Source organism: Trachypithecus francoisi, unplaced genomic scaffold (genome assembly GCF_009764315.1).
Source record: "Trachypithecus francoisi isolate TF-2019V2 unplaced genomic scaffold, Tfra_2.0 Lachesis_group7, whole genome shotgun sequence".
In the NCBI taxonomy this organism is placed as follows: Eukaryota; Metazoa; Chordata; class Mammalia; order Primates; family Cercopithecidae; genus Trachypithecus; species Trachypithecus francoisi.
Genome location: NW_022681472.1, coordinates 80,920,915 through 80,936,714, shown reverse-complemented (window position 1 = coordinate 80,936,714; position 15,800 = coordinate 80,920,915). Strand labels below are relative to the sequence as shown.

General features: G+C 39.9%; 1 pseudogene across 1 annotated transcript in view; it reads left to right on the top strand.

Moving 5' to 3' along the window:
* The window catches only part of LOC117078902, a 61,230-nt pseudogene that overhangs the window by 34,372 nt on the left and 11,058 nt on the right, over window positions 1-15,800 (top strand). Inside the window, exons 4-5 of the transcript XR_004435194.1 lie at window positions 646-804; window positions 6,867-6,935. The product of XR_004435194.1 is annotated as a 40S ribosomal protein S24-like (transcript). The remainder of the gene's footprint in view (window positions 1-645; window positions 805-6,866; window positions 6,936-15,800) is intronic.

The following is a 15,800-nucleotide window of genomic DNA, read 5'->3' as shown; positions in this document are numbered from 1 at the left end:
ATAGGAGAAAACAGATATCTAGAATTGCAATGGGTGACTGTTTGCTCTGACCTTCATTGAATTTGAACATGGGGAACAGGATGCAGTGGGGCACAAGTTGACAGCCAGCACGTGAGGAGTGGGGCAGACTAATTTGTCAGTCTGGCTCACAAAGGTGTCTTGTATTCATTTCAGAACAAATCCAGCAGCTGTGATTCTGCCTTTTCCTCCAAGTAAAGGCTTATCTTCTTCTTCCCAGACTAAATGCATCTGCAGAGCCCTCCAGCTCAACATCATTATTTATGTGGAACTTCTATATAATTCCTTCTAAAAACACAAATATTCTCATTTGCTCCTCACAATTGTGAATGGTTATTATCCCTTATCCAACCTCATTTTGCAGATGAAGAAATCAAACTCCAGAGAAACTGAGCAGCCTACTGGTTACAAAGTGATGGAATCATGACTCATGTCCATGTCATTCTACTTGCAAATGCAGTGTCCTGCTGGACTCTGCTCTCACATTTTAGTTGGGAGAGGCCTAGGAGAACTGTTTGTGCCTTTAGGCAGACACACAGATCCTGAGGTGGCCCAAGCTAATGAGAGCAAATATTAAGAAAATGGAGATGGTTAGACTTAATGACTATTACCATTTTCACTTTACAGTTGAAAATACAGAATCTCAGAATGAAGCCCTAACTTCCCACAGCAGATGGGGTCTATGAGGAGGAAGAAGTGGATGCATGGGCCAGTCCTGTTTTGAAGACAAGTCTCATGGTGCTACTGTGCCTCCATGAGCTCCTGATGCCCAGAAGCTGGCAACCTGTGAGTGGGTAGGCTAATGATGATACCAACTAACCCTGCAGGGATTTACACTGATGTTGAGGCCCATTCACTCATTAGTACAGCTCCATAGGTTGTAGGACATTTTCCAGGCTGGAGCAAATAAGTTATTGCTTTCAGTAAATCCCCTCCCTCCTTCCTTTCCTTTTATCTCAGATTTGCAATGATGGAGTGGGTTAAGTTTTAAGACTATTATCTGTCTGTTTATAATATTCTCCGGGTGACCACGTCTGCAGAAACCTCTTGCAATATTGAAGTCCAAATCCAACACAACTCTATCACCAATCTATAAGCTCCATTTACCTCCATATCCCTAGTGAGTACATCATAACATCAGAAATATACAAAAAATTACTTACAGAAATAATATGGAATTATTTTGTGAAGTCCAAATAATATATATTGGGTTTATTGCATGGTGTTATGTTTACAAGCAATTACTTGACTCGCAAAATCTGCTTGATATGAAGTGTGTTGTAATGGTTTTCTGCTGCTGCTTCTCTGAAGTCCTGAGTGTTTCCACCCTCCAGGGGGAAACAGCTAATATCTATCTGCATGTTCTAAAACATTGCGTGCAAGTACATACACACATAATCCCCTTGCATCTTCTGAGATTTAGCAAATGATTAAATGCTGAAAAATTTAGCAATCTATTGAGTGACTTTTCATTTGCTATCAAAGTAGGCACATGTATGGTCCTAGGGAATGTGCATGGACTTTAATGGTGTATCATGGTACCTACAATCTCTGGCATGTTAGGTAAGTTACTTAACTCTGAGGTTCTATATTTTGAACTGTGAAGTGAAAATGATAATAGTCATTGAGTTTCAAGGAAAGAAATCATAATGAAGTCATGAGGGGTCAGGTTTCCTGAGTCTGAATGCTTCTTTCACCATTGTAGTGGATGCTGTGGTGCTCCACTCAGATTCCAGAACTGAGAAACTCATGCCCACGGCTGCTGGAATTATGGGTTGTTGATATCTCACAGCCACGTTTCTTCTCAGGAAATGTCCTCTCTTGGCCAAAGAGAGCTCCTCTGTCTAATGCTACACCCTTGTCCTGGGGACAGTCTGCAAGGCTTCAAAGTCTTGGCATTCCTTCTTCAATTCAGCCCTGAAGGGTTATTCCAACTCCAGAAATGCCTGGGAAGTCACCTGCAACCAGTATGACCCAATCCTGCTTCTCTGACCCCCTGACATAGGCTGCTCCAGAAAACACCCCCAATAAACTTTACACAAATATATTTCCAATTCAGAGTTGGCTTCCTGGAGTCTTGGTAGTTCCGTGAAATTTACTGCTTATTGTGTATAGAAGTCACATAGATAATCACACATGGTGGAATTGGAATTGAAATTCTGATAAGAACCCTGTGATTTCAAGTCCAGGTCTCCTGTTGGCCTCCATTGTTCTATTTCATTCATGAAATAGGTTGGAGGAACTCACGATACAATAGACCCCATATTTCAGCTCGTTAATAATCAACATATTCTGGTCTTAGTGGCCATTATTTTTAAGAAGTTGTATACACCATTATAATTAGTGTGATCTAGTCAGGTTTTTCTACCACAGTGGGGCAGTCTGGAATTCAGTCAGATATACTTGGCTTTCTCAAGTCTTTATGAGATTCATTTTTATATTTTTAAAATTACATTTTGAACTGACACAGAGTGCAATGTTGAAGAGCTGATCCTATAAACAAGCAAAGGTCACTGCCATGCATTCCTTCATTTATGTTGTTTTTATCCATCCAACCAGCCACCATATATTGTGTGCTTCCCATGTACCATGACACATTCTGAGAACTTTCCACACATGCTCTCCTTTCATCTTTGCGTCAACAACATGAATCTTAAGCTGTGCTGAATTTTGTCCAAAATGACTCAGATAGGAAAAGGCAGAATAAGGAATACATTCCAGTTGTCTCCAAATTTCATGCTTTTCTAAGTGTCACATTATATTGTTCTTCCCACTGGCACACAGCCTAAGTAAAAATCAAACTATGAGAAGCAATAGAAAGTAATATCAGAGTAGAGGTGAGAAGATGCACTTACATAAATGATCTTTCAAGACTTCCCGGAGAAGGCACGAGTTGGCCTTTGGAGCGACCTAGACTCACTTCCAAGTAGAAAGCTCAGTAATTTTGCTTGAGAGATAGCGTGGAAAGGGCCCAGGCTTCAGAGTGTGGCTGACTTGAATTTGAGCTCTATCTTTATCTATTACTACCTGTGTGGCTCTGGACATCTTACTTAACCTCTCTGAATCTTCATCTTGTCATTGTGAGAGACCTCATTGACTTGTTGTAAAGATTAAAGAAATCATGAAACACATCTAGTCCAATAACTGATACTATAGTGTTTAACAAGTGATGTTTGATTTGAGTTAATTCAAGTCTCTAGGTTATAGTAAGAAAATGGCAAAAAAATTAATTAATCGGTTTCTCCAGTTTGTGCCTTTGAGAAGGGTAAGCCAAAGGAGGACTTTGTTCTCACATCTCATATTACATCATTTGTGATAAAAATTACACATTCACACAAGCGCACGCACACACACACACACACACACACAGGCACAAACACTCAGACATGAGCCACAATCTACAATGGAGGAGAGCTTAGAGTGCTTAGACATCATAATAAACTTTCACATAAAGTACAGCAGTAGTGTTCTTAATTAAAATCTCTAAAGAACTCTTGTTGTTGACAATATCACCACCCAAAGCCATATTTGCCTTGTTAATTATTCAAGTTGCAGTGAATAAGAAACAATGCCCAGGCTTCCCATAAAATTTCCAAAAATTAAACCAGGGAAATGGGCAATAAATGTCCTTTGAAATGGAACTGATGCCAGTTAATTACAAGACAACTGTAAAATAATAGGGCATGAGGTGCTCCAACAATGCCTAATTAGTAACTATATGGGCATTTCCTTGGAAAAAAATGGCAATTACATGGTGCAAACACTTAGCAGTCATCATCAAAGGCCCTTAACTGATATTAGCTAATTAATCTTCCATACAACACTCCGGCAGGAGGCAGCACAAGTCCTCACTGAAAGAGGTAGAAGGGGAGGCCAAAAGGTGAAATGGAAAATCCTCTTCTGCTCAGCATCTCTAAAGAACCATTTGACACTCGCAGCCTAGAAGCACTCAGGAGGGATTCCCAGGCCAAGAGAGGCAGATTGTTTTCTTGATGAGTGACTTGCCCAGGTGATGCCTAAGGTTAATATGGTGAACACCAAGCTTCCTCCTGATTTTCTACCATGGCTCACATCCTGGCTATCCTCCAGAACTCCCTGCACCAAACTGCTGTTGCAGGCACACATGCACTCTTGCACTTATCAGCCCTTTTCTCTTTTTCTCAGCAAGAAGGCTTTTGACCTCAAATATATAAAACCAATGGGGGAAGAGGGAAGCTATGCCTCTTTCCACAAAGCCAAGCTCGTTATAACATGATCCACAGCCTTTGATTTCAACTTAATGTATGAGATCTGGAATCATTTCAGAAGTATGATTGATTTTGATTAGATGAAGATATTTTAAGAGGAGTGAATTACCTCTTATGTGACTTAATTTAATCCACATTAAAGATCTGTGACAAAATCTTATTTGTGTCTAATTTTGTATTCTTTTACCTAAAGAGAGTCCAAAATGTGTATAAGCTCCAGACCCAAGACAATCTAAGTCTGCCCATCTATCTGGTTGAGTTCTTCCAGCTCTGAGTCAGGGGCTATATTTTGTGGGATTCTGAGGCTTCAATGCCCTTTTGAGGTAGACTTAGTTTCATAAAGCAAAGTTAGGCTACATCACAAAATGAGGCTTGTATGAGTTTTTCTCCACCTAATTCCATTTGTCCTATAATACACCTGATTCTTCCCATTTAAAAAGTTACAAGTTTTAATTAGAAAATGGATAAGAAGGAAGGGGTATAATTACTCCTGCCACTCCATTTTATAGATGGTGAAACTGGCCTATGCAGAGGTTAAGTGACCTCCAAATATGGGACTTTATTAGCTATTCCTATAGCTAATGCAATAGTGAGCCTCCCCGAACCCATCTCCATTTGATCCTAATTTTTCAGTTCTTTGTGAGTTTCCTTGTCACCTCTAACCTGCCTCTGAACTCAGAGCTAATTGATACCCAGAAGGAATGCATAAAGAGCATTTGGATTGGTCCTATCCTAACAGAGTGTTGGATGGGCCAAGATCCAGTGACAGGTCAAATCCAAATATAATTTTCTTAAAGTAACATACACACTTCACAGAAGAGGAGTCATGACTTGTTCCTTCGGTATCCCCCAAAATGTTCTTGCTCCTTCAGTGTCTTATTCTTCTTCTATTTGGGGGGATACTTGTTCCCTCAGTACCCCTAAAAATGGAAGAAGATCATACAGCATTTGGAGGATAAGTTTGACAGTCTGATAAGCCCAGATCCAAAAATCCTAAACTCTATTTGTTATCTGTAAAATGGGCACAAAAATAGCACCTACCTTGTGAGGCTAATGTGAGGAATAAATGGACAAATGCTTAGGAGCTGGTATATAGAAAGCGTGCAATAATTGTTAGCTATATTTTTAAAATATTTTACCCTATTAATGATCACTCCTTTACTGAGACTATACAGTAATAATGAACTGTGTTGGCTTTGGAGTCACACAACCTAAATTTAAATCTTGTATCATCGAGTCACTCTCTGTGTAACCATGGGGGAGCTACTTGGTCTCTGCATGCCTCAGTTTCCTTATTAGTAAAAAGGGTGTAGTGAGAGAGTCTACTTGATCTTTTTAAGAGGGTTGATCATACGGATTGAATGAGACAGTGTATGAAATCACTGTGTATGACAGTGTATGAAACTAAGTCTACCTCAAAAGGCACCTAGCCAATAATAAGAATTTGATAAATGTTAGCTATCAATATATTTTGAGTAGGCATACCTTACACCCAGAGGGGACTCGGTCCAACTTTGAGCAATAGAATTAACAAAATTAATTTGACATTCACTCAACAAACATTTGTTGTATACCTACTCTATAGTAGGCAGTGTCCTATGGGCTAGGGATTCAGAGAAAAATAAATACATAGTCTCTGCCCTCAGCTGAGATAACAGTGTCTTCTGGCACAGACAATTCAATCAGAATTATAGATACCTGTGGAGAATTATTCTTTTTAGTGCATCCAGGAATGTTGAATAAATAGTGTTCTGTAGTTTCACAAAATTTCAGGAAAATACATTTTATCCAAATTCCTACACATCTTTAGAGTTTATTTAATCTCAATTCTTACTCAATAAGGACTAATGATGAATGAATGATGGCTCCTCCTCCTTGAAGTGACAACCTGTCCATAAACATCTCTACAGACTGGACTTATTGTAAAGCAGCTATTTCCACTGTTCAGTAGTTCTAAAGTCCCCCCAGCTATTGATTATACTGAAACCTGGTCCCCTCAGCATACCCACCCTTGGTGATTTTCATTCCTCTAGTGCTGGGTGAAGAGAGTCTAACTTTTCTTCTACCTAATGGGCCTTTCTCATATGTCCACTCTCACTTCTGAGTCATCATTTCTTCAAGCTAAACTTACAGATGCACCATGATAAAAGTCTAATAGACATAAGCATCTCTTCTTTTTTTTATTTAATAAAGTTTTATTTTTCCAAATGTACAGTTGGTTGGACCTATTCATTCATCTTCACCAGCAGCTGGAGCATCTCTGCCCTTGGTATTTCTGGTGTAAATTACTTGAGCTCTGTGCTTTGAAACCAGTTTGATAAGTCCTTTACTAAGGAGCTCCTGAAGGGCTGCCCTGGCCAGGGAGCCTCGAATCTTCAGTCTCTCAGAGACCACAGCTGGGGTTATAAGTTTATAGTTGGAAATTTCCTTACAGAGTTTGTCATAGGTAGCTTTGTCAAACAAGACTAAGTTATTGAGCTTGTCCCGAACTTTGCCTTTGGACCACTTCTTCTTTTTGGCCTTGCCCTCGGATTTGTTCACTGGATCTTTGTCTTTCTTGGCCAACTTTCCAGCGTCCTTCTTCTTCTTGTCCTTGGGCAGCATTGCGAAGCTCGGAGAGCAGCAGCAGACACTGCAGCCATGCTAAGATGTCAGCATCTCTTCTTAAAGGTGAGCTTCCAAATGGCAGGAGTGACAACTAGGGCCAAGTTGTGGGTACTTGGCACCCACAGCTCTTAGTTTCAGAACCTCCTCCCCCCCAGGTTTCATATCAGCCTTCGCCATGCTTGTTAATTTGGACCAAATCTACCAGAGTCCCCTCTCCTAAGTCCTAACTGTTGGACTAGGCAGGGATCGGTCTCAGCCCCTAGATAAAGAACTGCTATCACATCTGTCTTTGAGGCCTTCAAAGACTTGCTAACTAGGAAAATGACTAATACAATTATTTCAGGGCCCAAAACAGGGACAGTGGGAGTCCTCAAAGTATTCCCTGTTGGCATACGGCCAAGGCCATTCTCTTCTAACTCATGGGTCCAAAAATTACTCAGTTGGCTCCCAAATTCCCGGGTCTGCTGACTCTTGCGACTGATGGGGCTTGCCTGCTGAATTTTGATATTCTTAACATAGTGTTCTTGAACACATCTGAAAACAGGGGGTTTGTGAAGCAACTGCTTCTACTGCTCAGTTCTAATGTTCTTCCATATCAAGATGAGCTGGAATTTTCCCCCTTGTCACTTCCACCTCTGGTCATTTTCCTTCTCTCTGAAACTGGACAGAACAAGCGTAACCCCCTTTTGCACAAATAGATGTTTGCACATTTGACTTTATTGTGCTTGCATTTGCATTTCTGGGTCTCTGCTGCTTTAGGCTAAAACTTCACAGCTTCTCAATTGTTCTTTAAAATGATGTTCACATTCATCATATGAATGTTTTCTGCTGGATATATTCCAATTGATTCGTGCTTCTCTTAGGCTATGGCACCTAAATCTGACAGTCCTAATAAAGCTGAGCATTTAGGGAAAGGACAGACAATTCCACAGTGCCACGGTGGGATATTTAGTAAGAGTCTTCTGTATAATAGAGAGGCCGTGGATCATCTGGAAGTCAACCACTGAGTGGATTCTCTGCTATTGTGGGAACATAAAACCTACAAGCTACCCGGGAATATCTTCCTATGCTTATTGACCCTAAAGGATGCCCATATCATTTTGGTTCTCCACACAAGGAAGATATTCACCCATGCTTGACTCCCTCACGAGTCAACTCTCCAAATCTGCCATAAGGTTAATTCTTAAAACATGTTCATGATCAACTATCTCATGTGCCAGTCCTAATCCAGATGGCATTTGGCTTCACACTCTATTAGCTGAAAGAATGGAGATTTCTGAAAAATAAGACTCGTATGCCTTCTTTACATACATTTGGACTAATTTTCACTCCCCTCATTAAAGCTCTCTGTGATTGACAGCAGTTGATGACAACCAGATCTGCTGATAGAACTAAATGTTTTCAGTTTTCTCTTCACAGAAATAGACATCCAGAGCAATTTGAGAGCTCACCATTTTGGTGAAAGTTAGAAGTCGAGCATATAGAAAGAATATATACATTAAGACTGGAGCAGAAAAGGCCTTTGATTAGATGGAGGAAGTATCTCAGGAAATATGTAGACAGAAATGATCTTCTCTACTCACTCTCTCAGAAATAAAATCTCCAAGACAAATGCAAAAATATACCGTAAGACAAATACCTTCACTTATGCATTCAAAATCAACCACTCTTTTCTGAGCCCCACACCTAGCATAAATGAGGCAGTAAGCACTGACCATAGAGTCCCTAGGCTTGGATATGATGACTAACTCTGCTTCATATTGGCAAAGCATGTTAGTCTCCTCTCTGAACTTCAGATAATGATAGCTAGCTGCTTGCAAATCTCAAGAATTATTGGGTTATATAGCTTAAGTTATATAAGTTGGTTAAAATGGTTTGTGTTACTGTGAAATGTTATAGAAAGGTAAAATATGAATAATGCCACATTCTGCCTCATCTGATACTAAGTTGTACACACTGTCCACTAGAATATAAATGCTAGGCAGCTGGAATTGCTCTCATCTCTGCCGTTTCAGTATCTAGCATAGTACCTGTCATGTTCTAGGAGCTTGATAAATGTTTGCTGAATTGACTTCCATTAAATTGAATTACTAACTTGCAAGGTCTTTGGGGGCAATTGCAGAATCTCGTTTTACATCATCGCCATTTCCTTGCTCAAAGCTGACATGAGGAAGTATGCAATAAATGGTGAGTGAATGAATGAATGGATGGAGAGGAACTGAAAAGATGATTCTCAACCCTGAATGCCCTTTAGAATCACTTACAGTGCTTTCAAAAATTAATCTCTGGGCCCTTATCTCAGAGAGTGATTTAAAAGTTTCCCAAAATATTTTAATGTAAAGTCAAGGTTGAGAATCAATGACTTTGAATGACAGGAAAATATAAGGAAGAGTCCACTCCCTCCTTTTTTTTTTTTTTTTCCTCACCAATGTAGGTTTTATATTCTTAAGTGAAATAAAGCATTCTGAAAGCTTTTGTTTTTTTCTGAATAAAGTACTCTAAAATGGAAGAGTGATGTTGCTACTGCTTTTTAGAAAATACTGTCAAAAAATAGTTTTCTAGACTTCTAGAGGCTGGTGGACCTCCCAGTAGCTATCACTTGGCAGACACTTGACCCTATTATCTCAGTATAACTGAGCTATGAAGCCCAGTTCAACCGCCAAGGCCAGGACCCAGTAATTCCGCTGGCCTAATGTTCTGAGATGCTGCCACCTTGTGGGCACTCTGGAGCGACACTTACACCAGCTTCCTTAAAACAGGTGTATCTTAGGTGGCCTTAGGTTTTCCTTGTTATGTATATTCTGATATTTCTGGAAAATAAATATTTGTAAGGAAAAGAGAGTTCTGGATGCTCCATGAAGACGATGCTACAGATACAGACATGAACAGTAGGTATGGTGTGGAGTTTACATGAGCAGGATTGATTTATCCCTGTTGAATAGCAAGTGACAGAGGCCATGAGACGACAAGGTACTTAAGGACAAAGAATTGGTTATGTCAAATCCACTTATAATGGAAGCCATCATCCTCAGCAAACTAACACAGGAACAGAAAGCCAAACACCACGTGTTCTCACGCATAAGTGGGAGCTGAACATTGAGAACCCATGGACATAGGGAGGGGAACATCACACACCAGGGCCTCCCAGGGAGGTTGGGGGAGGAAGCGCATCAGGAAAAATAGCTAATGCATGCGGGGATTAACACCTAGGTGATGGGTTGATAGGTGCAACATGCACATTCTGCATACGTACCCCAGAACTTCAAATAAAATATATTTTTTAAAAATCCACTTGTAAGTCTTTACTTCCATGAGAAAAAAAATATATATAAAAACAGTAATACAGCTTTCCTTCCCATTTTTTAGGTGGACGACTGGAGGGCCCAGGAATTAATTGTCTCAGTCAAAGCCACAAGGCAAGCTGCTAGATAAACTCAAACTGAAAACCAACGTTTTAAATCAGTATCTTCAGAAAATGAAATGCCTTTCCATCCTAAAAGAAAAATTCAGGAACAAATATCAAATTTCAAGACTGGACTTATATGTGTGTATATGGGAAACAAAATACCCACATACATATATCATACAAGCATACACATTTTTTTTTTTTTTTTTTTGAGGCAGAGTTTCACTCTTGTTGCCAGCTGGAGTGCAATGGCGCGATTTCGGCTCACTGCAACCTATGCCTCCTGGGTTCAAGCAATTCTCCTGCCTCAGCCTCTCGAGTAGCTGGAATTACGGGCATGTGCCACCACACCTGGCTAATTTTGTATTTTTAGTAGAGACGGGGTTTCTCCATGTTGGTCAGACTGGTCTAGAACTCCCAACCTCAGGTGATCTGCCCACCTCGGCCTCCCAAAGTGCTGGGATTACAGGCACAAGCCACCGCACCCAGCTGCATATACATTTTTTTAACTTCATAATGAGGATGAATTGGCTGATAGAAATTTTTACTTCATGAAAAATTGGACTTTGTGATACTGTTAAAGAAATACATTTTCTTCAAAGACACAAACTAATTCAGACAAATATCTTAATTTCCAAGTCTTGTCAGGTCAGCTATAATGAATAGATTAGACTCACTGGTAAAGGCACCTGGAATCTAAATATCAGGTATGAACGTATGAATCACATTCTTCACATACGTCTGCTTTTTCAACTGGATTAAATGTGTGTTAAGTTGAAATATCTGTAACTAGGGCCAGAGAGACCTGGTTTTGTGTGCCAGCTCTACCACTACATGCTGTGAAGTCATGCAGAATTTACGTAAACTCCCTACACTTCAATTACCTTATCTACAAGGAAGGCTAATAATGAAAACTCACTAATAATTTTTATTACTATAAAAAATGTACCCAGACAGAGGTTCTAAAACAGCACCAAAATATTAATTTAATGAGTGGAGATTAGTTTTCTTTGTCAATAGTACAATTTTCTTTAAATGTTCAGCTAATGGATCAAATTGCTCATCAGTGAGTGATCAGTAGGGCAGAAATTATTTTGGTACCACACCACTCTAGATGTGAAGATTTTATGAAGGTACAAAAAATCAGACTGTTCAGATAGTTAGAAAAAAGCATTAAAAGGGATCTTTTAGGTAGCTAAGAGGAGTTGGCAACATTGCAGAATGGACCAGTGCAGTCATCGTGGTGAGTTAAATGTTACATTTGGGCACCATTTTAGGGTGTAATTGATGGGACTACAGCTTTAGACAACAGCCCTGTACTCAGCTCTCAAGAAGGCTCTGACCTTTGATTCTTACTTGACTGGGCGATGAGCCAGCTAGGGTCTAGAAAGCCAAATCTTGATGGAACAGAGCTGGTTTTCAATGATACAGGTCATGTACTCAAATATCAATGTTCAAGCGAAGGCCAGGGTAGAAGGATCACTTGAGGCCAGGAGTCAAGACTGGCCTGAGCAGTATAGTGAGACCTTATCCACAGACACACACACACACACACACACACACACACACACACACAAATACTGTTAAAGGATTGACTTCAGAAGCTGAGATACAAAAATTTCTCCCCCAAAAAAATCTCCAAGCCAGACACCAAACATGAAAGAGAGAAATTTGTACTGAAACTAGGAAACCGTTCTAAGGGCTACACCTCAGAAAACGCATGCCGGTGTTCATCTTGTTTCTTTTTGTTTTCCTACAGTACTACAAGAAGGAAGTGTGGTGTTCCTGCAGTGAATGAGCACAAGATTTAAAGAAACTATTGTGGTGCAGGTGCCATCTGTATTTATGTAACTCATGGGAATGGGGGACTAGAAATAGATAAGCAGAGCTGGAAAAATGAAATTGTTACCTGTTTTTAGAATAGAGTCTGTATTAGTGTGTTCTTGCATTGTTGTAATAAAATACCTGAGACTGGGTAATTTATAAAGAAAAGAGATTTAATTGGCTCATGGTTCTGAGGGCTATACAGGAAGGATGATGCTGGCATCTGCTTGGTTTCCAGGAAGCCTCAGGAAACTTACAATCATGGCTGAAGGCAAAGTGGAAGTAGGCACATCACATGGCTGGGACAGGAGCAAGAGAGAGAGGGATGGGAGGTGCTACACCCTTTTAAACAACCAGATCTCACTAGAACTCACTATTGTGATGACAGTACCAAGAGGGAAATCCGCACTCATGATCCAATCACCTCCCACCAGGCCCCACCTCCAACATTGGGGCTTATATTTTGACATGAGACTGGAGGGGGACAACATCCAAACTATGTCAGAGTCCCATCCAAGTGAGGTGGCTCATGCCTGTAATTCTAGTACTTTGGGAGGACAAGGCAGAAGGATCACTTGAGGCCAGGAGTTCAAGGCTACAGTGAGCTGTGTCATCATACCACTGCACTCCAGCCTGGGCAACAGAGTGAGATCCTTTCTCCAGAAGAAAATAAAATAGTAAAATCTATTTGTCTTAAAACATATATCAGATTGTTTAAAGAGGGTAAGATATTACTATAGCAGATCAAGAAATATCAACATCAATAATAACAGTGATGCTCAACTAGGCCTGTGTTCTAAACTGGCAGTGAATAATTATCCACAAGTGTGGTTTGAGGGACACAAGATAACCACTTTAACCTCAAAAGATTTTCCCTACCAGGATTCTACAGAGCTTGAAATTCTTTTTTTTTTCCAGTTTAGACAGCCCCAAAATGGATTCCATTAAAAAGCACATATGTTTCCTTGGAATAATAACACTAGGAATGCTATTTGGCCTAGATTACTTTATCGTGTAGACAAAAAACTTGAAGTAGAGGCCAGGCGCGGTGGCTCAAGCCTGTAATCCCAGCACTTTGGGAGGCCGAGACGGGCGGATCACGAGGTCAGGAGATCGAGACCATCCTGGCTAACACTGTGAAACCCCGTCTCCAGTAAAAAATACAAAAAACTAGCCGGGCGACGTGGCGGGCGCCTATAGTCCCAGCTACTCGGGAGGCTGAGGCAGGAGAATGTCGTGAACCCGGAAGGCGGAGCTTGCAGTGAGCTGAGATCCGGCCACTGCACTCCAGCCCGGGCGACAGAGCGAGACTCCGTCTCAAAAAAAAAAAACTTGAAGTAGAAAGAGGGGAGGAAAGTGGGAAGAAAGGGCGATAGAGAACCAGGCTACCCATATATCTCTACTCAACTTGTAGACCTGCACTGTACAATATAGTAGGCTCTATTCACATATGGCTATTTAAACTTATATGTAAATTAAGTAAAATTAAACATTCAGCTCCTCCATCACTGTAGGCATATGTCAAATGCTCAATAGTCACATGAGGCTAGTAGCTAACATAGTGGTCGGTGCAGACACAGAACATTTCCATCAAAGTTCTATTGAACAGTATTGCCCTGGTAAGTGACTCTCTTTGAAGGAACATATCATATACTTCAGAAGTGCTGGACTTAAAAAAAGAGCTAAGCACATTGTGCTAGAGAGAGAGAGCTGTAGTATCTTGCAGGCTTTTTAAACTGTGACATACAAAGAACTAAGAAGCAGGGTTTTTGTTACCCAATAAGCTACATGGAAAAAGAGCAAAGTGGGTCACAGAGAAAAAGATTCAGACAGAACAAGCCAGCAGCCTCTTCCTTAGCAACCCAAAATGAAACAGTTCACCAGTGGGCACTAAATGAAAACCAATTGTAAAACACGTTTTGTTCTGTAGAGCTATTGACTATAACCATGTGTTGTATGCTTTATAAAGTTCTCATGGCAGAGTGGGATCACTGTCTCACAAATTTCCTTTGTCATCTTTAGTGTTTTGCTTGATGGTGTCCTATAATTCCCACAGGCTTTCTTTACTCTTTCTTTTTTCCTTTTTGTTCCTCTGACTGGGTAATTTCAAATGACCTGTCTTTGAGCTCATTGATTCTTTCTTCAGCTTGATTGAGTCTACTGTTGAAGCTCTCTATGGAATTTTTTAGCCCTTTGTCATCTTTATAAGCTCCAGCTGGTAGAAACCCTCCATGTATTTTATAGACAGGAAAGTCCCTACCTGATCATAAGAATTAGATGAGCATCAAGATTATGGAAGTTAGTTGTTGTTGTTGTTGTTGTTGTTGTTTTCATTGTAAGTAATCCAAATTTAAACCAACATCTATATAACCCAGAAGCCCATATTTTTAAACCATACCATGTCATCTCTATAAGGAAGAAAAAATATTATGAAGGGGTTGTTCTGGCCAGAAATATGTTCAGAGAAGGCTGCTATGATGTTACATTGGAGAACACATGGCCTGATCATAGTTAACCATAGGCTTAGGATATTTATGGTTTATCTGAATCTCAATACCCATTTCTATAAGGTGACGTATTCAGACAAAATTATCTTGGGCCCCTTTTACTCTTGCATAATTGTTTAATTCCCTAGGATTCTGTAAAGAACTCAATATGAAGCCTCTGTAAGTGAGGATTACTTTATTATCCACTAAAATAGCTCTATTGGTACATATTATTTTAGTGTTAAGAAAGGACATCAGTGCACATTAGCTGGCCACAAAATTGATAGTTAACAAATTGACTCACTAGCCAACTTTTTCAGTGCATTGAATGCTAAAAGGTATTTTTTTAATTAAAAAGAAATTACCAGAGAAAAAGGACTATAGTCAAATTTTTGCCAGATTCATCACCAGAATAATTTTTGCATATGTATGTCATCACATTTGCATTGTCTTTGCCCCTCCCTTTCCCCCAAGCTAGACATGTTTATGCTTGAAGCTGTTTTGTGAATCCCAAGAAAGCATTTGAAGAAAATTAAAAATCTCTGCCAAAAACTATAACCATCTCTGAGCTTGGTTATAAAGTTTAATTGGAAAACTGATATTAAGTATGCATCTTCACTACATTTTGAAAACATGAATAATATATGTAATCGTCCAAAGACTGAGCTATAAATGTTGTTGCATTATTCAAACACAAATGGAAGTACACCGTATTATCAATTAGTGTCCAGTTTCTTTGGAAGAACAAGAAAAAAAAATCTGTTGAACCTCAACTTATGATTTACATTCTCAAACATGTTTATTCACAAGCCTAAAAAGCACGTTAGTAACAGTTGCCAAAGCAGTTGCCAAGACAACTTATCACTGGATTTAGTATTATTGCATCAGGAAAAACGCCTACAAGGAATTTAATTAACTAACGCCTCAGCCTCCTTGGCCAAAGAAGGATGGATTTTCTTTCAACCCAACGTCCCTAAAGAATGAGATTCAATGGAATCAAGGTAGACACAGACAAGCAAATAGACTCACACACACACACACACACACACTCACACACACACACACTCACACACACACACACACACTCACACACACACACACTCACACACACACACACTCACACACTCACACACACACTCACACACTCACACACACACTCACACACACACACACACTCACACACTCACACACACACTCACACACACACTCACA